The sequence below is a fragment of the Halichoerus grypus genome, chromosome 1 (genome assembly GCF_964656455.1).
Source record: "Halichoerus grypus chromosome 1, mHalGry1.hap1.1, whole genome shotgun sequence".
Lineage (NCBI taxonomy): Eukaryota > Metazoa > Chordata > Mammalia > Carnivora > Phocidae > Halichoerus > Halichoerus grypus.
In genome coordinates this window covers 137,598,644-137,624,936 of record NC_135712.1, presented here as the reverse complement: position 1 = coordinate 137,624,936, position 26,293 = coordinate 137,598,644, and the positions used below count along the sequence as shown (strand labels likewise).

General features: G+C 39.9%; 1 protein-coding gene across 4 annotated transcripts in view; it reads right to left on the bottom strand.

Moving 5' to 3' along the window:
* The window catches only part of RARB (retinoic acid receptor beta), a 712,218-nt gene that overhangs the window by 418,870 nt on the left and 267,055 nt on the right, over positions 1 to 26,293 (bottom strand). Inside the window, exon 1 of one of the 4 annotated variants that reach the window (XM_078072447.1) lies at positions 23,655 to 23,759. The exons of the other annotated variants lie outside the window; for them this stretch is intronic. The gene's annotated coding sequence lies outside the window, so the exon portion shown is untranslated. Of the gene's footprint in view, positions 1 to 23,654; positions 23,760 to 26,293 lie in introns of those variants that run through there. 4 annotated transcript variants of the gene reach the window in all.

Below are 26,293 nucleotides of genomic sequence, written 5' to 3'. Positions count from 1 at the left end.
GGGAGTCTGCTTCTCCCTCTGACCCTCCCCCTGTCCCCGCTCATGTGCTCTCTCTCATTCTCTCTCTCTCAAATAAGTAAGTAAAATCTTAAAAAAAATTTTTTTTTGAAATTGAGTATCAGTAAGGTTTCCTGTGTTGAGCTAGTAGACTGTATAACACTGAGGCATGTGTGGCCGGCAAGTACCTGACTCTGGATGGAGCCACAGCCTTTACGCTCCTGCTTGGCTCCAACCGCTCCTCGTCTCCAACCGCACCATCTTTTGCACCCCTAATAATCCCATCTCCTATCCTTTCTCCCATGAGCCTGTGATTTCCTCTGGCTTCCTTCATCCCACATCTATCTAGCACTCGTAATGGTAAGAAACTTGTCAGCTCCATGTTTTGTTTCCCTTAATCCTGGGGAGGCGTGGGGAGCGGGAAGGGGAAGGAGTGTTGATCTTGGCACTGATTCTTAAATTAGAATTGTAACCGTGTTTGGGGCCTTGTCTTCTCTCCCACTGGCTAGCCTGGCAAGTGGCTGTGCCATTTACCTCCCTTGAAATGTTTCTTATGGTGATTAGGACCCAGGATAGACTTTTGATTCCTGAAATCTAAAACCTTTACAAATATATTTTTCTTAGCAGATGAGGAACTTCGAAAAATTACAGCATGCCAGACGGGTTTAAACAATTCATCTGGTATGTTGAAGTTAATTAGACATGCAACATAAACACTGCCATGATAAAAATGTACAGAAAAGGCATTTTACAAACAATATGACCATAAACCCTACATCTGATAAAAATGTTTAAAAAAGAAACAAGGCTGTGCCAAACTTATTTTCCAAAGCCCATTATTTTGAGTGTGATATCTGCAGAAGGAGCCAAGTCACTGAAGAGCTTGATGTTAAAAGAGTGAAGGACTCAAACTAAACACAAAATGATTAGGAACTCAGGAGGAAGGCATGGGCCTTAACTGGATCTGGTTGTCCTTGGCTCTAAGCTTGTGAACTTTTCTCAACACTTGGCTTACTCTGTAGGCACCTCACCTTGCATAACTTTGGGTCTAATTTCTGTGCACGGTCTTAGATCTCAATCAACGTTCCCTTCAGGCTTGCTTTTCAGAAGACAAAGATGTTGATTTCATATAAATCAATAGGGAGGTTTCGAAGAATTAACGATACATATTTCCAAGTCTGTTGTGACACGTTGGTACGTGATATGAGGCAGAAGCAAATCGTTCCCCATTTCTAGATCAAGCAGTTTCTATAAGCAAAGATGGCACTGTGGGATATAACAAGATGAATGAGACAGGACTCTGGCCTCTTAGAATTACCGCAAGAAAGTTAAGACATTTCTAACAGTAATTGTAATAGATGACAATGATCAGTGTTGATTTTGAGGAGAAAAATCAAATCTCCTCCCCTCCTTTTTTTTTTTTAAATATACTAAGGCTTAATAGAGATGTAATCCCAGGGCAGCAAGAGTGAGAGAAAGAGAAATGCAGTGAAGCAGGGAGGAAGAATAAATCCAAAACCGCACATTACTAATCTGGCCACAATTAAAAAAAACCATATATCACAACATGCTCCTTCTTTCTGCAAAAGTCGTGCAAGAACACAGCACCTTAGAACAATTCTTCAGCCTCTAATTGTCAAAGTCAGTTGCAGAGGGTGTTATTCACCTAACACAACACAGTTTCTACTAGGACTTCAGCTAAAAGTATTCAGGGAAGGCTGCGTGTTGGAGGTGATGTTTCAGCTGAGTTTTACAAGATGAGTAGTATGTTTTGGTAGGTTCTACTGGAGGGAGGGCATTCCAAGACCAAAAGGGCTCAGCAAAGACTCCTACTAAAGGAAGAATTGCTTTCTTCCCCCACCTACATAAGAACAAAATAGACCAGACACCCAATGGGCCTTTCATGAGCCCGTCTATCCTTATGCCCTGGGTAGAAAGACCATTTTGCCTCCAGTTTCCCATATGAGCATTGTAAAGTCTCAACAAGGCCTTGATGTTTTGAGCTGGGTTTTCAAATCCAAAGGCTTGATTTGGGTGACTAAATAGAGTACAGTAAAGGTAAGGCCATATAAAGAAGAACTTGTAAGATAAAACACACATAAAAATCAATTTTTCATGGGCAGGAAATACTACTAAACACTATCTAATCACTTTCTTCCTCTATCAGTCTATGTCAAAAGAGTATGTAATTAATACCCAGAATGATGACAAATGGTGACTCTAACATTTAGGACAACAGCCAAACCAAACAAATAGAAAAACATGCTTTGATTTAAAAACCTTTTTTAATCAAACTTCCTAAAATTTGAAATTAACTTACAAGACATTAATCCAGTCATTTGGTAAGTATTTACTAAATACCAACTATATGCTAAGGATTAATTTTAGCTCTGATCTTTTATTTACTATTAAATATTTTCTAGTCTATAATCTGAACAAATTCAGGAGTTAAAACAACAGTGAGCTTATTTTTATTTTATTTTTTTTCAAGGATTTTTATTTATTTATTTGTCAGAGAGAGAGTGAGCGAGCACAAACAAGGAGAGCTGCAGGCAGAGGGAGAAGCAGGCTCCCTGCTGAGCAAGGAGCCCCATGCGGGGCTTGATCCCAGGATCCTGGGATCATGACCTGAGCTGAAGGCAGGCACTTAACTGACTGAGCCACCCAGGTGTCCAACAACAGTAAGTTTAAGTGTGAAGACTTGGACTATTGAACCTACTTCATCTGGGTCTTGAGATTAGCTATTTTAATACAAATAGAACTTGTATAATCTGATTCTAAATGTGCCAGTTATAGATTTATACTGAAGACTTTGTTTTAAAAAAATGGAAGTTCAGGAAACATGAAACTGTTTCTCCAAAAAAGACATACTCTATTGATAGTTTGAAAATATATATTGAGGTGGTTAAAAAAAAATCCATCTTTGTATGAAAACTCAAAAATAAAAACCACAGGTTCTAATACTGATGCATAGGAAAATATTTGACCAAAATATGTGGGGAAATCAGTATCATTTTTTTTTCACTAAATCTGCCTGATGCTTTAATGGTTTATTACTTACAACCAACAAAAGAGCAGGAAATACATCTAGGGCAATACCAAAAGGAAAAAAAAATTAGTTCTAAAACACCAAATTCTAATTCACTGGATTTATATGATGGGTTAGACCTCCCCCCGACCCATATTGCCTCTTCCTCATTAAAATCTATGTTGGGCCTTCTCATTGTATCCATTTCTAGATTCTCCTTAACAAATTTTTTCAGCAGGGTCTAATCTGTTGACTACCTCTTCGATTAAGTTTTTATTTTCAACAATTTTTAATTTGATTTTTTTCCCTAAAACTCTCTTAAAATATTCTTGACTCCCCCTTCCCCCTCCCTTTTCTTCCCCAGTGACTGACTAGACCTCTCCCAGCATACTGAGTTGCTGTTAATGAGAGCACTGTTCTGGGTGTCTTGTTCAACACGGCCTGCCTCCTTGTATAAATCTGGGGCTACCATGTGTACCAAATTCCATGTAAAATTACACTCTGAATTGGTGCTCCTGGGAATCATTTACATAGTAAGTGGTGATGCTATTTACATGGATGCAACATAAAGGCTGTGTCCTAGATCCCCAGATCCCCAGGGCCCCCGGAGATATAAGCCTAGGTACTTCAGTGATTTAAAAACCTCACCACAAGAGAGTCTTACTTTCATGACACAGGTGAGAATAAGGAGGCTCAGAAAGGCTCAGGTACTTTCTCAGAGTCACAGGATTAAGGAGCCAAGATTGGAACGTCAACTTGGTAGACTCCAAAGTGCCACATTCTTTGTACCATCCAAAGGTGGACTCAATTCCTCTAGGGCAGGGATTCCTGCTCTTTTGGTGTTGGGTTGTCAGCAGCTTTGAACACCATGCTAGGAAGGCCACAGGGAGGGATTAAACACCAAAGTGGGCCAGAGAACTGCATTCTGCCACATGCCCACAGACCATCCCAGCCTCAGTTGACCATGTAGTGAGCATTTGCCCTGGGTCCCCAAACAGCAGGCTTAGAGCTCTATCAGCACAAATGCACCATCCATAGTGGAGAAACTTCATTAAGAGTGTCGTTCTCATGTAAATTTCCCCAAATGGTGCCTTTTTTTCAACTCATTTGAGTTTCTGGAAATAAAAGTTAATGATGTTACTAAAACTCAACATAGAAATGAACTACTCTTTATAGAAAAATATTTTTAAGCCTTTAAATTAGATATGATAATTTCTGTCTTTTCTAGAACACGAGAGAAGAATAAGTTCTAATAGTACTCAGTATCATACAGAAAAATAGGGGAACATTTTGATCAAAGGAATTGGGATTGTCTGTCTTCCTTCTTTCCTTCCTCTCTCCCTCCCACCATCACCCCAACCACCTAGGGGATGCCAGGTCCTCAAGGAGCTCATGGTCTAGTGTGGTGGTGTGGAGCCAGAAAATAAACAAGTAAATAAAGATTTTTTAAAAAAGATACTTTCAGATAGTGATCGGGGCTAAAAATGAAATAAAGCAGGCAGATGAAATACGGAAAAATGGGACACAGCGAATTTAAATCGGGCCCCTAGGGACTGCTGTTCAGAAGAGTAACCTGAAGAGTAAGAATGCACAGAGCCCCAGGAAAAGCCTTCCAATGAGAGAAGCACCAGTGCAAAGCTCAGAGGAAAGGAGGTTCGTCTGCTGTGTTCAAGGAATAAATAGGAGGCTAGTGGGCGGGAGTGAGGCTCAATGGGGAAAGCGGCCTGGAATAAGGCGAGGGAGGTTTGCAGGGTCGGATCAGGTAGCTAGCTCCTGCATGCCCTGGTCATGGGTCTGGGTTTTATTCTGAGTGTATGGAAAGCTACTGGAGGATTTTAAGCAGGAGGTGACATAGTTTGATTTTATTCTTCAAAGAGCACCCAGCTTCTCTGGGGCAAGAGTAAAAGCAGGGAGAGGAGTCAGGGGACTCTGAGAGCCCAGGTGAGAGATGGTGAAGGATCTGACCGGGATGGGGTGGTGGAGATGGGGAGAACGGGATGGATAGGTGTGTATTTTGAAGGTACAGCTGACAGGACTTGCCGACCCACTGAATGTGCTGTTGAAGAAGAAGGAATCAAAGCTGACTAGAGCTTTGCCTTGCCTTGTCATTGCTTTAGGACTAATTCTCAGCTGAAAGAAGCAACTGCTGAGTACCTCGACTGAGTGATCTTGGCAGGTTATCCAAAAGACACTGTCCCAGAACATGGGGAAAACTAGAAAGAATGTAAGCTAATGTTTAAATGACAAATGGCGTAGTTTACCTTTCAGGAGGCACAAGTCCTCCCTTAGAGCCTTGCTACTTCAAGCGCGGTGTGAGCACAACAGGACTGAATGACTTGGTTGGAAATGCAGAGTGTTCACCCCCACTCCGGTGCCACTAAATCAGAAGCGGCTTTGTAGCTAGATCCCCAAGGGATTCATGTGCATGCTAAGGTTGGAGATGCAGTGGGGCAGAGAAGTTCGAGATGATTGAAGGCCAGATCCCTTGCTTTAAGAAATATACAAAGGTACCATGCTTGCTTAGCATTAGCAACCTCATAAAAATAGAGATAGCTTTCACTGGAAAAACAACAAAAGTACCGAAACAAAACATAAAACCTAGCTCCTATAAGCTTGTTTCAAATCACCACGCTTACCAGGTTTCTTTCCCTTGCCAATGGTCTTACTTTCCCATCATTTTAGTAACTGCACACCAGAGGATGGAAATCTGCACAAATCTGGCTAGCAGACTTCAGTATCTTGTGGTCAGGAATACTGCTCTTGAGTAATATTTTAAAGAAAACATTACTTTCTTCAATTATAAATAGAGGTCACAGCAATTTCTGCACAGACCCCTAAATGTTTTATGATGTTTTTAATGAAAAAAAGGCAAAGAAGCCAACACTTCAATATATCACACACACCAGAGCAGCAAAAATTTTAATAAAAATCTATGTACTCAACTACATTTCCAACCAGCAGTGAATCTACTGAGAATGGAACCATTTATACAGGGCTCATTTCTCACTTGAGCTTAGGGAAACCTCACTGAGAAGGGCACTTCCCTCAAAATCTGGGTTTCCTTCCTGGAAAAAGTCACCTAAAAACTGAATGAAAAAGCCATCTGTTTCAAAACTCAATCAAGATGTTTTCCAGAGCGGTGGTGCTGAGGTCTCTGTATCAGCTTGCGCAGAAGTTATTAACCAAGTTTGAAGCTAAGTTTCCACACTGACAATTTCGATGACAAAAGGAGTGAACCTCTCTCGAAACGCTAACCACTATGAAGATTCAGTCTTATTTTTGGAGTATGAAATTTATTGGGTCTTCTTTTCCCCCTTGTTTTTAAATACCTGAATCTCGTGATACTGCTTAAATGTCCCCTCTTCAGAGAGATCGTTCCTGCCCACCCAACCCAATAGCCATTTTTGCTTTCCCTTGTTATTCTCTCACATAACCTAGTTCTTTCCTTTCTGGGCATTTAATACATGCTCTAATTTTGTGTATCTTTATTTGTTTTCGCTCTGTCTTCCCATGAGATCACTTTTTATGAGAACAGGGGCTGGTCTCATTTGCTCCCCAACAAATATGAGCTACCTACCAGAAGACCCTTCTTGGCAGAAAATAAATATTTGTTGAGTGAATACATGAAAGTATTAACTGCCAAATCTCTTCTCTGCTCCACTGATTACCTCCTCCTCATTTCAGATGCCCTGAGTAAAACTGATCTTTCCTAATGTTTCTTCCCCATCTGCTTATTCACCTGAAACACTATGTGTGTCTAGGTAGACATGCATGTTAGGTCCATTTACCAAAAAGAGAATAAACATGTTCTTTTGAGACCTCTGATTCTAAATCTCAGCTGTCCTAATCATCCAGCAGTCGTGGAATATTAGCACATTTTTATTGCTTTATTTAACTCCTGACTTTTCTCATTTGAATCTCTATGAGGAAGCCAGTAGTAAACTGCATGACCTTACTCAGGGATTTTCTTCTGTTACTAAAAGCTGAACAATTAAGTTCAACATGTAAGTCAGTAGCACCAAATTCCCATTAAAATCATGTGCCTTTTACTATGTTAGCCAAATGAATAACATATTTCAAAAAAGAAATCTGGAAAGCTCGATATATTTAGAAAACACATAAGGAACACAGACCAATGGTGCCTGGTTTGTACACGGACTACAGGACAGCTGCAGGCAGGCCGACTACAAAGAGGTGCCAAAAAACTGATGCGCTACAAATAAGAAACATCAATCAAGCAAAAAGAGAAAGCAAATACCCCCATCTAAATTTGTCTCCAGGTCAAAACTTCAAAACCGCATTTCAGTAAATATGTTTAACCGGTTGACAGTGAGCAAGACGGAGAGGTTGGGAGAAATATTTTTAAAAATTACTGAAACAATTTTGCTTCCAAGATTTAAAAAAAAGAAGGTTCTACAAGTCGATTTGAATTCCCAGATCTATTATGCCTATACAGGTGGCCTCAAAAGAAATGAAGAGGGACTCCCATGTACATTCCATAAAATTCCCAGTTCAGGCTCAAATATCTATTAATTTTCTAATTTTCTAAGTGTACTTTTTATTATAAAAGTAATAATGATCATTAAAGAGAAGTTGAAAGGTAACAAATTAAAGGACGCCGCCAACAATTGCTAGGATCACCAGAGGCCACAGATTAACTGATGCTGGTAAAAATGGGCAGCAAAATAAAGTTTGTCTTCTATTCATCAGTTTAATATACTTGCCTGCCAAAACCAGTGAAAGGAGCTTAGTGTATTAATTTAAAAAGGATGGCAATGAATACATTCGAGAGAGAAAGGAAAGCTTAATTATAGTTATTTATATTCCCTAACTTTCCACAAATTTCATTGCTAGTCAGAGGTCTAGAACTAGGAAAGAGTTTGAAAGGCAGGTTAGCCCATTATGCTGACCATGCTAGGATCTGTCAGCTCTTGCAAATCTTGTGTAGTAGACACTGTGATGGACTGAGGTCTTTAATACTCATTCCACTTGTCCCTGACTGAGTAGTGGGTCTGTAGTTTGAAGAATTTACTTCTACTAAAGGGATATGCCTGATTATTCAAAGTTATGCTTGGTACTAATTAGTTCAGGCCTGAGATATCTGGCCAAGAAGTTACGAGATGTTCGCTACTGACTTTTTGGCAAGTTCTGGAGAAAGCCACAGGAAGCAAGTCTCTCACATAGTCATGTAAAGCAACAACCTTGAAACTAAATCACCATCAAACATGGCAGAGAGATTTAAAAAAATCCTAGATGATGGAGTTGAATAGATGGATTTCCAAAGACTAAACCTGTAAATGCAAGAGTCATTTAAAAGAGCCAGAGTATTAGTGAGTGTTGGCTTGCTTCTATTTGTCATAAAATGTTACAAGAAAGAGATGAGCTCAGAGAAGTTCCTGGTTTGCCAGCAGAGATATGAGGGAAAGAAGTAGTTCAGCAGCTGGGTGCTGGGCTTACATGACGGGAAAGGGGGATACAGCTATGGATTTCCTGCCAAAGTCTAATGTTTCAGTGGCCTCAAAAGATCCACCATTCATGTGAAAGAGAGAGCAAGGTAACAAAGGAGAGGAAATGTGTCTCACACAGAACATTGGGTATAGTTACTGGCATGAGAAGTTCCTGGGCATAAATAGATGAGAAGCCTACTGTGATTTTGAGGAAATTATATTGCCAAAGACATCACAGAAATGGTCTGCAAGAAAGCCTGTGATGATGCAGGCCCTAGATGGATGCTCCATCCTCCAAAGTGACATGAGCAGACCTCAGAGAAAACAACAGCAGATAATGGGCAAAAAAAAAGACCTGTCAGTGGATGGAGCCAGAGGCCACAGAAAATAGTGGACAAAAGAGTTTTACCCAGGAAGTAGAGACACACTAATCCTCCCACTACCAGTGCCCCCCCCGCCACCCCCCCACTGCCAAGTCCAAGTGTATTCCCAATGCCTGTGCAGGAGAACTCCATTACTGAAATGGACCAATTCTTTCTTTATCTAAATGACAAGCTGTTAATGCAGCTATACCATCCTTGACTTAACCACTGTGTTGTATGTCTTGTGTGTGTATGGGGGGGTGGTCTGTGTAGATAACTTGATTTTTATTATGTAGATGAAAAGAACAGGAGGAACCAACTCTAAACCTGATGAAAACAATTGAATGTTATCAGACGTTCTGGATTCGAGCTCCATGCGATAACTGGTTGGGGACTTGCAAGGGTTCAGAATACCCAGTTCCAATGTATGTGTGTGGGCGGGTGTGTGTGTGTGTGTGTGTGTGTGTGTGAAAGAACATTCCAAATAGAGTAAGCATAGCTAAAAGAGTCATTTTAAAATGGAGTCGGGAGGCCACAGTGGAAGTGGGACTTATGGACGTCTCCTGTCTCAGATTCTTGGAATCGTTGCTGAACTCAGCCGAAAGCCAAGGCATCTGCTGCATGTTAAAATGGACATAAATGGACTTTCTGCCTAGTAATAGCCCTAGCAACCAATCATGTATAGATTAGCCTAACTGTAGCTATACCAGCACCACTCACATTTCATTCAAAACAACTTACATGAATTCCCTCTTTTCTCTTTAAATAACCTTAACCTCCTTTGTCTCTCTGAAGCATATGTCGATTTTGGTCCACTCTTTGTCTCCCAATTGCCAATCCCTAAGACCTCAAAATAAATAAACACATTTTATTTTCAACTTGCACTCTTGTCTTTTCTTGGTCAACTGGGGGTTTCCCCACACACCACCAAGAAACTCTCTAGCACCAGTTAGGTGTTCCACAATCTACCTCAATTCTGACACTGAGTAAGGGACAGGAGGGGCGAGGTAAAGAGAGATAGATAGGGGGCTATGTGATCAGGGTCACAGAAATCCCAAAACTGTGGAGGTGTGGGAAAACCAGAGATAAGGGAAGAAGCTGGACCACCCTGTCCTAGGCGTGTGGGGTAGGTGTCTTTTTGTATGATAATCACCTGCAACCAACAAAGAATCACCAGACCCTAAAAAAGAAGGAAGCAACTGAAGGTGTTATCACTATTCCTTGCTCAATGGGGATATCAAGAGAAGTTAAAAGGATTTAAGTTTCCTGGTTAGCTTTCTATAAAAGACCAACCCTAAAGGCCCTCAGTGGCAACCCTGTCGGGACCCCTCTCACTCTTGAGAGCTTTTTCTGTATTTTCACTTAATAAACTTCTATGCTTTACTCTCATTTGTCCGTGAGATTCATTCTTCAACTCCGGGAGATAAGAACCTCAGAACCTCGCTCTTCCACTTCAACACTATGTACCCGAGATATCATCAGATTTCGAGACTGCTCCCGCACCTTCAGACACCTGTCCCAAGTCCAGGTTGCCACCTGTGCTTCTGACCAACTAGCTATAGACCAGAGGTTCCAATGTCCCTCTCTTTGGGTTTAATTTGCTAGAGTGGCTCACAGAACTCAGGAAACATTTTGCCTACTAGATCACCAGTTTATTATAAAAGATACCACTCAGGAACAGCCAGGTGAAAGAGATGCAGAGAGCAAGGTAGAGAGAAAAGGCATAGAGCTTCCTTAGCCTGCCCAAGTGCACCACTCTCCCCAAATCTCCATGGATTCACTAATCCAGAAGCTCTCCAAACCTAGTCCTTGGGTTTTTTATGGAGGCATCATTATATAGGCATGATTGATGACATCACTGGTCTTTGGCAAGTGATTCAGCCTCCAGCCCCTCTACCCTCCCCAGAGGACAAGGTGGTAGGTATGAAAGCTCCAACCCTCTAATCTCCCGGTTATTTTCCCTTGGCAACAAGCCTTGCACCTTAGGTGTGGTCCAAAAGTCCATTAACAAAAGACACATTTGTTGATTTCATCGCTGAGGAAATTGCAAGGGTTTTAGGAGCTCTGGGCCAAAAATGGGATGAAGACCAAATATGTATTTATTATAAATCCCAGTATCAAGGACTTTTGCTTTTTTTTTTTTTCCTTGAGAAAAGCAGAGTGTTCTATATGTGGCTAGAGGAGTGAACTGTACAGAGACTTTGCTGTTCACCCACATTCATTCTCCCCTCTCACATAGCTGCCTGGCTCATGTCATGTCAGCTCGCTATGTAACATTCCCCAGCCTGCCATTGCTTACGATCATTTAAGACACCACTAAGAGAACATGAGTAAAGTGACATGAGAGTACCAGGTGGAGACCTTCAAGAAAGTGGACCTGCCTCTCTTACCCTCTCTTCCCTTGCCCTAAGCCTCAGCATTGACACACCCGTAAAGCTAGCTTTAACCTTGCATTCTGCATGCCAAAACACCTCAGAACAGAGGTTCCAAAACCTTCTCACAGTTCCTGGCACCCTATGTTTAAGCAATCTTTTCATAGTGCCCCTAGGCCAAAAAGAATATCCAAAATAAATTTCATTTAAAAGCAATTAGGTTAAAAAAAACCCATTAAATATATATGTCCTAATGATCTACTGGTCATTTGAAAAAAATAACACATATTAAGTCAAGAAATGCTCTTGTTCTTATGATGTAATAACTACTGAGGCGATCTGTGTGTCTGTTGAACTTTGTACTTCTCAAATATCACCAACCTCACTTCCTACTCAATACTGACTTTTGCTCAATACTTGCTTTTAAAAATCACAATTTCTGAAAAACCAGCTTTGCAAGGACATGGCATCTCCTAAAGGAATGTAGTGTGAGATATGATGTTGAAATGGATCTGTGTTATTTCCATTTGGGGCTGCTCTGTTGCAATAATTAGCATTATTCTAACTAATACATTGACTAAACTCTTGGATAGCCTTCAAACAAATGTAAGAAAGTGTCATGATGAATCAGAATGAGGCATGGATTTACCTGGCACACTATTGCTTTTTTTTAAGGCTTAGCTAAATGTAGGAGCAAGAACATTAAAGAACAAATGCTCTCTGGGATGTAACCCTCCGAAGAGCATGGCCAACCTCCAAATGGCCTCCACGTACTTCTAGGGCTGTAATCCCTGGCTCTCTTATCAAATTGTAGTTCTGTAATGTTCACTAGACAAATCTTGAGGGATGATTAAGAGATGAATAAATGTAAATGATTTTGAATAGCTTACCTACTAATTTAGTATTTACTAAACACTACATATACATTACTGCTGGGTATTAAAATATAAAATTCACACTACCGCTAGACATAGACTATATTCTTTGCAAAGCATTCTTAGGAAGAATGAATCCACATTCATTTGACAGACTGAATTCCAATATCTCATAAAGCCAAAAGTCAAAGGTCCACTGTTTTCAACATTGATCTCTAAGAAAAAATACTAGATTGGTGTGGTCAGACTTTTTTCTTACGGACCATATTCATTGTCTATCTTTACCAGGTAGTTCACACTTTGATTAGATGTGTTATGTTCGGTTGCTTTTCAACTATTAAAGTTGAGTCAAGGAATTATTCTTTAAATAAACTTAAGTAGGGACCTTAAGATTATGAAAGCTGAAAGGGACGTGAGCAAAGTTCTTTCTTGCTTCCCTGCCATATTCCTGGAAGTGTTAAGCCCTCTTTTGCCTCCTCTCTTCCACAAGCTTAAATCACTAACTGTGATACAAACATGTCATGCCTCAAAGTTCCATCTTCTGTACTTGGGGAACTCTGCCCTGTCCTTCAAGACTGAAGTATTATCTTTCCAGTGTAGCCTTCCACACCACCTCCCAGAAGGAATGATCCCTCGCCTTTTAGGCTGTCCCAGCACTTTAGATACATGTGCATGAATTCCTATATATACTTCTGCTATAGTACTTTTGGGGTTATATAACCATTTTTGGTTGATGTGTTTATTTGGATGAGGGATGAGATAACTTTTTCTGTAAAGAGCCTCTGATGATAAATGTTTTAGGCTGTGTAGGCCATAGGGTCTCTGTAGCAACTGCTCGGTTCTGCCATGGCCATGGGAAAGTTGCCAGAGGCAATAAGCAAATCCTTGGGTGTGGCTAAATTTCAGTAAAGCTTTGACTGAAGGCCAAAGGTCAACTGTTTATGACCTCTGATCCAAATCTTCAAGACAGGAAGGCCCGTACTGCTTATAAAGTCTCCTAGATCATTTATCTTCATAAAATAGGGTAGGTCTTTAACCACTTCCCTCAATTCTGTGAGGACACCTGAACAACAGGACCCATTTTTGACTGAGAAATTTTGGAAAGGGTTTTAGTTAACATATGTAACTCACATCCAATATAAGGCAGGTAAGCTACCTGTTCAAGAAGCCACACTCAAGTGGGCACACAGATGTGTTTTCGTTGGCCTACAGTGTTGACCCACACGGTGTCTTAGATTTCAAATAGCTGATATTATTTTATAATAGTTACCGAAAATATTAAAACACTGCTTCCTGACAACTTGGAAGATGTGGGCATACTCCATCTACCTTCACTTATGGTAACAATCAGTTAGATCTGAGTAGTAGCTATCTTTTAAAAGGAACACAAGGGGCACCTGGGTGGCTCAGTCGGTTTAAGTGTCTGACTCTTGATTTCGGCTCAGGTCTTGACCTTGGAGTCGTGAGATGGAGCCCTGTTTCGGGCTCCGTGCTGGGCATGGAGCCTGCTTGGGGTTCTCTCTCTCCCTCTGCCCCACCCCCTGCTCATGCACTCTCTCCCTCTCTCTTAAAAAAAAAAAAAAAAAGAGAGAAAGAAAAAGAAAAGGAGCACATAATCCCCAGGTCTTCACTGTCACCACTACTCTCTCGTTCTCCAGCACCAAGTGCGAGTGTCCGCTGCCATTTACCATCTTACATACACCTTGCCTCGTTCTTTATATTACTTGTCTGGTTCCACTGGTCATTTGAGTTTGCAAGCCCAGATACAGATATTAAGAATTCCTGGATGATATCAGACCACGAGCCCTCCACTTCCCTTGCGCCCATTTCTGTTTTTTCTTCCTTGCACACTAAAGGTAGGCATACCAGTTTTTGTGATGAAATGAATTCTAAAACCGTATGCCTCGAAGTGGAGAGGGGCCTAAAATTCTTTTTGCTCTGTATTCAAACTATCACTTCTCCTTTCCTCCAGCCCTGATCCTACCTTCTCATTGTGCAAATCTCCCGTTATCTCATTTATCTACTCATCAGATTCTTAAAGAAAAAATGCAAATGCCCATTTACTTTTTAATGATAAAATACAGGCACCAGCCAATAAGCCCCGAAAGTTCCAGTAGAAAGTGCATCTGGATGTTTATGGTAGCCACTTGCTATACCTGAGAGAATAAGCAGGTCTTCAAATATGAAGAGATAGCCCCCTTACTTTTGGCAAGAGAGCACATGTCCTCGTGAATACTGCCTCACTAGAGGAGCTAGGCTGAGTTATACTCAGTTCGTCTAGCTTGCCTCATGTCCTGCAGCCTGCGTTTGTGATACGGATGGAATGGGTCAGGGCATAGAGTTCAACTAAGACCTGTAACAACAGTCAATGTTTACGGAGCACTGTCTATATCCAAGAGTATCCTAAGATCTCTTACATGTATTATTTTGTTTCTTCCTCACAATATACTCACAGAGTATATACTATTATATTTATTTTATAGCTGAGAAAAATGGCACAAAAAGTTAGGTAATTTGCCAAGGTCAAATGGAAGAGCATGGATTAGGACCCAGAAAATGTGATTTCAAAGTATATTCTCCTGATCACTAACCTCAACAGCCACCTCCCCCTCACACTTACTAGATGTCCAAGACTAGACTAGACTTGACTAGAACCAAGACTCTTGTTCAAACAAGTTCAAGCGGAAGGTAGCGCTAGCAGTCGACTAGTTCAGCTATCACACTGAAATCTAATGGTAGTAAGACTACATTCTAGAACTACCCATATTCTTCTTTAGTAACAACAGCAACAAAAATACAGATTTACTATTCTTAGGCTTAAATAAGCAGGGATATTGGTAAAAAATTTAATGGATACTTTAAAAATTGCATTATAATTTTTTCAGTCTATCCTGGGAATGACACTGCTCAAAGCTTGATATTCTCTGGATACTCTATTTGCTGACATTTTTATTTTTATGACCAAAGTGGGCATTTGGTTACAGCTGCTTTAAAATTTCTCTGAAATAAAGATTAAAGTTGTACCTTAAAACAGGGAACTCTGGGACCTGCATTTCCCATCTGTCTGTGTTATAATGGACTCAAAATGACTTTCTGGGGAGGACCTTGGGTTGCCTGGGACTACTCATATGGCTCATAGCTAAGCAAAACCAGGTACCCTTCTACTGAGGCATATCTCATTGTTAAACACCCTGACTGCCACAAGAGGGTATTAATTCTACCCCTAGCTTGACTAAAAGAAGCACATGGCTTAGCTCTTCCTGACAAAACAGTTCTCCATGTACTTCTCTGAGAATCTACCTTAAATTCATTACTGATCCAGTAACGTCTTTCAAAAACTTGATTGAGAGAAGATGTACTTTGGAGAACTCCCCCAAGCCTATGCCTGTTCCTCAGAAACAGCCCCTTTCCTGTTTTGAGATCCAAAACACTTTTATATATATATATATATATATATAAACTTTTTTATAGAAGTTCAGGGACCTCACAGACACAAAGTGAGACACATATTCCACCCCCAGGATTGATGGCACATCATCAGAAAGTGACAGTCAGAACCACATAAGGTTGAATCTGATGGAGGTATTCTCTTATTTCACCGAATTGATTTTCAGTACTCTCACCATGGCAGATGCACTGGTCCATACTGAGGGACTATATAGGAAATAGCTGATGAAGGTTATCACGGTTTCTGATGAGGATGTTGTTCGTGACATTATACGATGTCTTTCGAGAAAGACTTATTAGAGAAATTTCTCTTTGGTCTCAGTATCAGGCAGAATGGGGCTTCTCCAAGCAGTGGGTTTCATTTCACTTATGAACACTATGAATCACGTTTGTCCCTTCTCTTGGGCTGCTGAAGTGCTCAGTGTCAAATGCGTGTTCCTTTTGTACAAAGAAAGTTGGACATCAGTGATGGGCTGGGTCTCTTCCTCTCAACTATCTTTTCTTGTTATACTAAACAGATTGTAGTAATGCATTTTAGTAAATTTTTTTGAATAAAGAAGGGTGGAAATATGCAATTAATTTTTGTTGTTGTTGTTGTTTTTTCCCTAATGATTAGTTCCAATAATGATCCAGTTGCTACCATGAAACCCTGAAAGCTAAGCTTGACTCTTCTCCCTCACACCGGCACAACTGATTCTGCTTGAACTCCATCCACTTATAATTGCCACTACTCTACTCTGGGCCAACAGCATCTCTCTTCTGGGCCACTCCAGTATCTTAACTGGTCTTATTCCCTTTTTGCCTGGTCCATTGTCCTACCCAACCTATTCTCTGAGCTTCAACTCTGCTGGCAACTCTATTTTGGCCTTAGGTTACAGTCTAAACTCCTTAAAAGACCTTTAAAGTCCCTGGAAAATCTGAAATGAGCATGTTTTCACATACCCATGGAATCTCTCCTCCTCAAAAGTACAATGTTCCCTCCTCCCTCTTTTGGACATTTGTGCACTCCATTCCCTTTGCCCTGAACACCCTTATTTCACATTCCTGGCTTTTACCTAGTTCTCAGTTCTCAATGTAAATGTTCTGTTTTTAGGGGCAAGTTTTCCTAGACTCTTAAGTTGGGTTACACATTCCTGTTACACACCTTCAAAATAATTATGATTTGGGCCTTTTATATTTGACTGCGGTTACTATTTGGAGAGTTTGTTTTCTCTGATACACTACAGGACAAGGAGTGTCCTGCATCTGTCTTGTTCACTGCTCTAGTCCCAGTGCTTGGCACATTATAGGCACTCAATAAATATGGGTTGATTGACTGAATTAGATAAATCACCATTAAAACACCAGAAATTCGAAATTAGGAAACACCAATATAAGATTCCCGGCTAGTGTATCTTTAGCTTACCCACAAATGTAATGGAACAACCTGCAAAGTTGCTCTTATTTAACATAAAAAAATTCATCGTATTTGATTGGTCCTTTGCTATCTTCCAATATTTTCACTTTAAAATAGAGAAGAGGAGAATTCATACAAGCATATCTTTCCCGGGTTGATTGCTTATTCAGTTGCCATAAATCACCCAGGATAATGGAGCAATAAAAGACAAAGTGCATCTTCAGAGATCTTTCTATTTATCAAAAGACAGTGTTATTTAGACTTAAAGAAAGGCTTTGGTTGCCTGAGAGAAACCAGAGGAGAGAGAAAACTACCAAGTAATATAGAGACCTCGTTTAGCTGCCGAAGTCACTGGAAACCTCACACTCCCCCTGCACAGTCCCTATAAAACAACCTGCTCATAACATCAGTAGTTTCTGCCTTTCTGTTAAAATAAGTTGTACTGTTACCATTTTTTTTGGGTGTGGGGTGCCACATACTATGAAATCAAGCAATATCACAGACTTCTATTCCGGGGCTGAAATTATGTAAGTAGACCTAGCATTGCCCAACAGGTACTTGGCTTCACTTCTTTTACTTCCAGCATTCTTGACTCTTGCTCATTTATAAATTCTAATGAGATGGTCCTCTTTGATATCTATGAGGATCAGGTAGGTTATAACGTTGATAAGATTCAGACAAAATGATGACTCTTACCTGTGTTAAAACAAACACTGTAACTCAAGGATACATCTAGGGCATTTCCAAACTAGTTAAAATGCTCATTTACTCGCAAATGGAGAGGGGGCTCCTGGGTTGCTATCATACTCAATTTCTCAGACTCTGCTGCATCTCAGGCCCTGGGTTCTGTGAGATGCTCTGTGCTCCTCTTCGCTGACTTCTGTTGCTTGCGACCAAGAAAATCTCAACTAATAGAGCAAGGAAACTCCATCAATAAGATATCAGATACACGGATGGTCTAAAATACAGGCTCTTAGAGGAGAAAGAGAATCACTTCTTGAACTTATCTCTGTGGGAGAGAATTCAGACTCTCCTTAAAGAGAAATGATGATCTTCAAAAATGAAAGATGGAAGAATCCCAAGCATAGTTAGAAACACTGACTTCTTCTGCATCTAGATTCAGCACAATTAAGTAATCACCTTTGCACATGTACACACACTCACCAAGGTATTATCTGCCCCTTTCTTTCTTTTTTTTTTAAAGATTGTATTTATTTATTTGACAGAGAGAGACACAGCAAGAGAGGGAACACAAGCAGGGGGAGTGGGAGAGGGAGAAGCAGGCTTCCCGCGGAGCAGGGAGCCCGATGCGGGGCTGGATCCCAGCACCCTGGGACCATGACCTGAGCTTAACGACTGAGCCACCCAGGTGCCCCTATCTGCCCCTTTCTAATAACTGAGTTTTACAGACTTAAAAAGCCATTCACAGTAAAAGCACATTCGTTTTTATGTATCACTAAAAAACAAATAAAAATACTGCGAATTAAATGGTGATACAGGACTTTCTTACCACTTGTTTTTTTATTTTATACTCCTTGAAGTGGCTCTTTTCAGATTTCGCACATATTTGTAGCATATATCATTCCTATGCATAAACAAGGGAAACCTGAGCTGAATGTATTGGCTAAGGTACTCGTAACATGTCTTTATACTCAAGAGTCTAAACCTTCCAAATCTCTGTCTTTGATAACCATGCATTTCTGAAAGTGAGGAGCATTTCTTCAAAGGGTGGTCCACTATTGTCTCTAAGCTGCCAACCAGTTGGCAGGTTTGCATGCTAGAGCTTTCTTGATCTTAACAGGTGTCAATAATCTAACCTACCTTCATCAAACGGTCCTTAAATGGCTATCTTAAATGTCAGGAAGTTATGGTTGTCTGGTCACGCAACTAGAAGGAGCAATCATGTTCGTGCATGCAAAGAATGGTAATTATGATATGGCTCCTGCCACAACACTGGCAAGATGCCATAAACTATAAGCTGGACCCTCACTTTAGGCATCCGAAAATGTGTGTGTGAGGTGGAGAGGGGAGCATATCTTAGAATCAATGAAATACAGTGTTAGAGACTCACCCCCAGGACAGAAAGTAAAATCCCTTTTAAAACAGGCTTGATCATTTTTACCTCTGCCAGAATAAGTATTTTAACTCAAAAGATGCTTTTGGAGCATTTCCAAACTAGTTAAAACTCTCAGTTATTTGCAAGTAGAGTAGCTTTGTGCTAGAATCCACCCAAATTGATCATTATTCCAACTGGCCAGTTTGGGTACATGGGTCTTCTTTAGTGAAAGGAATTTCACTACAAGCTGTCCTGATCCAGATGAGGCAGAAGTTTCATGAAAGGTAATACTTTTCACCTCTCCCAGCTATACGGAGACAGAGTGGGTGCAATAGGACAGACTTGAAACACAGGTGACTTAAACACATCATTGCCTACCTCGCCCCCACGCTTCCTTACACATAATGATGATACTAATTGCATACCTTTAAACACCCAAGAAAACAAACTAGTTAAGCAGGGGTGTAGGTTTACAAGGTATGTTTTTATACACCATCTTCCAATCACTTGAATGCTCTGGTTAATTCACAAAGGCTTTCACACATAAAATCCAGGAATGATACCGATGATTTCCAGGGGAACACGGTCCTGTACACACAAGATCTCTGCCTCTGCCTTCCAAGGAAGAATGGGCACTGCCCATGCAACCAAGCTTTCCTGTTCTCCACTCAGGGTCCTTTCTTCCTGCTTGGTGGCCATTACTTGTTGCTGGGGAACTTTCCGGCCAGAGTTCTACTTGACACCTTTTAATTAGAAAGTCTTTCCTAAATCCATGGTTTACATCCCAGCTGGGTGGCAAGACTATACCTGTGAAACCCTGGGTCTGTCTCTAGGACTTGAAACTAGTACTCGATGGAGATTACCAGGATTTGAAGAATTAAGGGGCAGCTCAATTATAACCAGCAAGTTGCACAGAAAAGAATAATAATGCAAGTTATTCTCCTTCTACTAAATAATGATCTTTTTTTAGCCCTTGCATTTAAAAGAGGACTTTAGTCTCCAAATAAGAAAACAAACAAGCCAAAAATATTTCCACCAGTTATTTACTGTTAAATTAAGAAAGGATGGGTCTTAGGGTTGTCAAAATAAACGCAGATATGAAAATTTAGACTTTTAGGAAATTTACAGTGTCGCTGAAATACATTGTAGCAGCAGTAATTTAATTTCCTTATCAGTCTCCCAAGGGAAACTGGGAACAGAATGTGCCCAAGTCCAAGAAGAATTCCTGAAGGGAAGGCAGAAAGAACCTAATTGCAAACACTGGTACCAGCCTGTGTCAGTTCAGATAATGCAAATACAAAGGGGCAAAAGCAAGGAAATTATCAGTGAGAAATGGAAACAAGAAGAAAAAGATCTGAACAAAAATAAATCAAATGACAGATCACTTTATAACAGGATGTGTTTTAAAATAAATGGCAAGTCAAGACAAAGCCAGGTGAAAAAATACTGGCTTTTAGTGATGCTGAATATCTATCAGAACACCAGAAAAAAATAGGTATTCACTAGATAAATAGAAAATACCCTAACAGTCAGAAAAAAACATTGAGAATATAGCTGAAAAGAGCACAGAAGACATCACAATCCCTGTAATTTTTATATCATGAGGCTGATAGGACACTGCATTAAAAAAAAAAATGCATTGAACATTAATTTCCTATGCACCAGGGTTAGAAAAAGCATTAGTTTTATAAGGAAATACTACTTTTTAATACCCCATACTACAGAAAGAGAAACTAGTATATAGGGGCGCCTGGGAGGCTCAGTCGGTTAAGTGTCCTTCGAGCCCTGTGTCAGGCTCTGCACTCAGCAGGGAGTCTGCTTAGGATTCTCTCTCCCTCTCTCCATCTGCTCCTTCTCCCCACTCTCTCTCTCTCTCTCTCAAAACAAAACAAAAACAAGAACAAAACCTAGTAGATAATAAAATGTCTCTTTAATTTGTATATTAAATTTAAAGTAAATGTTTAAATTATCTTCCAAGATTGTGAGAAATTTTGTTACTACTGTAGTGTAATAGTTCAAATGGATTATGTTTTCAAATAGGATACTTATTTGATGCTGATATTAAATTTAAATCAGTAAATAGATCAATAGGTCTTCTAACATCAATACTTCTAACTTTCAGTGTATACAAATCACCCAGGGATCACAAAAATGCAGAATAATTCAGAGGGTCTAAACTGAGGCCCAAGAATCTGCATTTTAACAAACTTCTAGGTTAAAGATGCTGAGGCTGTTGGCCTGTGGACCACGATTTAAATAGCAAGGCTCACCAGGTGGCCTCTTTATGGTGGAGTCTTTCACTAGCCATACAGGAACCAAAAGGATGCCCAACTTCCACTCAGAACCATGTCTGGTCTCAATTATGTATTTTGGTTAAGATCACCTATGTCCAAATAACGGTGAACTTCTCTAAGAGGCTGCTTTCCCTTTTATTTAAAATCATTATCATAATCAAAACACTGAACAACTGCCTAATATCTGTGGAGTGGCAGGTTAGGTTATAAATGGAAATACCGACTCTTGCCCCCTAGGAGTTTATAATCTAACACAAAGGCATTGGCATTGGTGTGTATGTGATACTGCAAACCAGAAAACCACACCAAAGCAGATGCATGCTGTCAATCCAGATCCAAATCAAAGGTTTAATTTGTTCTTGGAATGAAAGGAAAGGAAATGAATATAAAATTTGGTGGAAATAGAGATAATTTCACTGAGGAAGTCCAAATTGCAATACATATTATTGAGCTGTGAGTTTTCTCTTGGTCAATTCCTAGGAAAGGGTGTGTCATTTCAGAAAGGATAAGAAAGCAGTTTGCCAGGCAGCAAGGGAGGGCATTTCCACACACACAACAGGCTATACGTGTCAACAGTATTTTGGGGGTTAAAATAGATATTTACTAATAGTGATCAAGGATATGCAAATCAAAGACACAGTGAGATATCTCCTGACATCTATTTAGATGGCTATAATCAAAAAAGTAAAAGTGTTGGCAAGGAAATGGAGGAAAGGGAATCTTGTACACTGCTGGTAGGAGGGTAAATTGTACAGACATTATAGAAAACAGTACGGAGGCTCTCAAAAACCTAAAAACAGAACTACTCTATGATCCAGCAAACCCTCTTCTAGGTATATACTCAAAGGAAATGAAATCAGCACCTCAAAGAGATACCTGCATTCCCAAGTCCATTGCCATTATTCTCAATGGCCAAATATGGAAACAACTTGAGTGCCCTTGATGGAGACTAGCTAAAAAAAATTGGGGTGTGTGTGTGTGTGTACCCACATAATTATACATATATAATTGCTCAGGTTTTTCAAAACAGGAGATCCTGCCATTTGCAACAACCTGGCTGAAACTGGGAGCATCATGCTAAGTGAAATAAGCCAGGCACAGAAAGAAAAATACTGCGTGATCATACTTATAACTGGAATCTAAAAAAGTCAAATGCACAGAAACAGGGAGTAGAATGGTGGTTGCCAGGGGTAGGGAGATGGGGGAAATGGAGAGAGATATTAGTCAAAGGGTACAAAGTTGCCATTATGGAGGATGAACAAGTCTATAGAGCGAATGTAGAACATGATGATTATAGTTAATACTGTACTGAATACTGGAAATTCGCCATGAAATTTCAGGTGCTCTCACAACAAGAACAAAAAAGGAACTATGTGAGAAGATGATATGTTAATTAGCTTGACTGTAGTAATCATTTCACTATGTATATAAACGCATGATGTTGTACACCTTACGTATATACATTTTTTATTTAAAAAAAGATGGTAGAGAACTTAGGAATAGCAGCTAGTACTTAACAACTAAAATTATATATAGTTTTAACCCTCAAATATAACTGAAGCATTTCCTAAAATTATGCCACTAACTTTTCCTCCAAAGGCTTTATAAAAATCTATCTCTCAGTAAATGAAATCAAAACAGTATTAGGACTGATTACTTGCATCTGAAAAAACAAGACGGATTTGTTATGAATTCTAAACTTCTTTGCTGCCATGGCCATACAAGTGTTTAACTGGTATGAAAATAATCCTGCCAAGCTTTGGAAAAACTCAAGAGGCTGGAAAAAGAGCCAAGATGTTACAAATACCTCCCCATTCCACTGTCTCCTTTCTGTCAAACTCATAAAAATGTACATAATCCATACACATTTGTAAAAGCACACTCTATTTATGTCAAAGTAAACTGAAATTTGGAGCTTTATGTGTCTTTCACATAATGCAGCCCATTGTTTCCCTGAGAAATGAGGATGAGAGATTTTGATACCTGGGGCAATGCTGAGATTATTCAGTTTGAGTTGGGTAAGTAAGAACAGATTCTTACTACTAATGCCCGATCAACTTAAACTGCTACAATACAGAAAATACTCCTTCTTCCTGTGATTTTGAAACTTAATATCTTTTAAAATGGGAAAAGCCAAACATTATTTCTCTCCTGGAGCAAGACATAATTATAGCCTTCTAAGGCAGCAGCGGCAGGACTAAACTAAGCCAATTTATTGGATTATCTTTCCCCTTCACCATGTCAACAGGCACTATATTCTCTCATTGGAAGAAATCCCAATATTTAAAACACAATTTGCTCTTAATTGTGAAGCAGGTGGTACTTTTAAAACACTTCTAAAAGTTAGCTTTAGTGTAGACAAAAAAAAGCACTGAAATACCTGATTTTGAGTCACTGGCTCTTCATTTACCAACTCAGTGGTTTCAAACATCTTAGAAGTTGGGTCTCTTCCTTTGTAAAGTTCCTCAGAGACATGAAGCAAGGACTGAATAAGATAACACATATGAATACCCTTTGAAAACTAAAGAATGCTATAAATATACTAGTTTTGTTATTTTAGGTCACAACAGGAGCTGCAACCATGAAAACCATAAACTGAGACATGTGGACATATATTTAGCCTAGACATGATAAACTGTCAATTTATGAGCACAGTCATCCCTACATCCCATTTTTAGGGGTCTGTTTCTGGGACCAGTCCTGGCATGAATTTCTGAGTCAGTCAGGAGACAGAAACAATACTGGGAGTTTAACAGGATTTAATGTCAAGAATATTTAACCAGATACTGTAGAACTGAAAATTCTCCAAAAACGGAAAAAGGGAACAGAAGTATTATAGTTTAATAATTACAGGAATCAGCTTTCACTCACAGACTGGGGAAACAAAGGGAAGAAGTTGGAACTGTCACAACTTCAAGCTCAAAGAAGGGACCCACACCTTGGAGGAGAGGACTCTGCCTGACAGGTGCTGGTGGCTTTGAAACCTGTTCTGGGAGTGATGGAAAAGCGACAAACTGGAATCAACTGAAGCTATTGAAAGAAACCGGTGCTTCCTGGGTGAAGAGCAGGGCTGAGGTAGGACGCAAAGGAAGGGAAGCAAACCAGGTGAAGAGTCATATCCAAGATTCTCCCATTTGTGTGTGGCAATGCAGGGGTAAAATATGGTCTGGGTGGTGCCAACGCCCAAATCTTTGCTCTATAGCTCACTGTTTCCATATAAAGATTAACTCTGTATGGAGTTGCTACCTGGAAACTGGCAGAGAATATTTGAATTAGAAGATGAAGAAATACTGCTGACATGGTGAAGCTAATTTTACGTGATACCAGTTTTAGCAAAGTTTAAAAATAAGCTTAATCTTAAAAAAAAAAATTAACTTGTTAGTTCATATATAGTTTTAATTTTAAAACCTTGTACAATTTGAACATAGTAAAAATGGCAGAGAAGAAAAATGGCTTCATAATTGTTAAAATGAATGTCACAAAATCTATACACAAAAATGAAAACAAAACATCTTGGCAGAGACTGAGATCCATCCTCCTCTTCCTGGGCCCTGAATGAGACTACACTACCCAGGTTCTCTTGCAGTCAGGCCACGTGATGGAGTCCCAGCCAATAGAACTGTGAGTGGGCGTGATATGCGTTACTTCCGGATCTGGCCAGAAAACCTCCCACCCTCATGCCTTCATCTCTTCCTCTTTCTCTCTGAAAACATCTGGACTTTAGAAGACGGAAGAGACTCAAATCGGAGGACACCTGGATAGGTGAACTGTCTTGTGGAAGATAACTACTGGTGACCTCCACCCCTATCCTGGGCTTTTCTGTATTTGAGAAATAAACATGTTATGACTGAGCCATTTCATGTCAGAGTGTATTCATTGCCACTGCTTAATGTACCCTTAACTGATCTACACGTGATTTTTAATAATTATAATAGCAAGACTAAAAATCATAGCAGCTATTATTTATTAAGCTTTGATTAAGATGTCAGGAACTGTGTAGTGTTAGGTCTCAGCATATTGCATGTGTTTACAAAATACCCTGCCAGGCCTTCACTTAGAACGTCTCTATACTTTGCACATGGCACAAACGGGCCTCGTTAGATTCTCTTACAGTTCAAATTAGACTAGAGGAAGAAAACTAGAGAACAAAAAGAAAGATTTATCTGGGGACGCCTGGGTGGCTCAGTTGGTTAAGCATCTGCTGGCTCAGGTCATGATCCCAGGGTCCTTGGGATGGAAGCCTGCTTCTCCCTCTCCCACTGTCTACCACTCTGCCTCCTTGTGCTCTCTCTGTCAGATAAATAAATAAAATCTTAAAAAAAAAAAAAAGAAAGATTTATCCGTAAGATAAATAAGATCACTGATAGAAACAAAAATGGACAGCTGATAGCTTGGTGGCAAAGCAAGATGCAGAAGGAATCCAGAAGTCATAGAAGAAAGACTGCAGTGTGGGGCCATTTGGTGTAGGGCTATAGCTCCACCAACCCTCAGAGTTTTCAAAGGAATCACAGTAGAACTGCTCCTTTCAACAGTTGGTGTTTATAAAGATGGTCAAGTAATCAAAAAGTCATGTTTCCTAAGTTCTGTTTAAGAAAGCAGGAAAAGTGTTACAATATGACTGTGAATATTTTTCAACTGACACGGTCAACATCAAAAAAAAAAAAAAAGAAAAGAAAGAAAAGGGAAAAACAAAATCCTGCTGCCTAAAGGATGTGTTTTAGTTAGCTGGAAAATTATACAGAACAGCAGTTTTAAATGGCAATACATGACCGCGCATTTGTTTATCTAAGAAACCGCCCTTTGTAACATCGCAACTGTAAATCCTGTAGGAAACTCAGATGGGGGTTTAGATTTGATAAACTGCAGAATATCAGGAAGAGTCTCCATTTTTTTAAAGCAGCCCCATTTTATGGGAAACCGGCCACCTCTTCTGCTGATGTGAATCACAAGAGCTCATTCCCTCAAGTTGTTGCCTAGGCTCACGTTCTCTATTTTCCGGTTATCTTTCCACTACTGTCA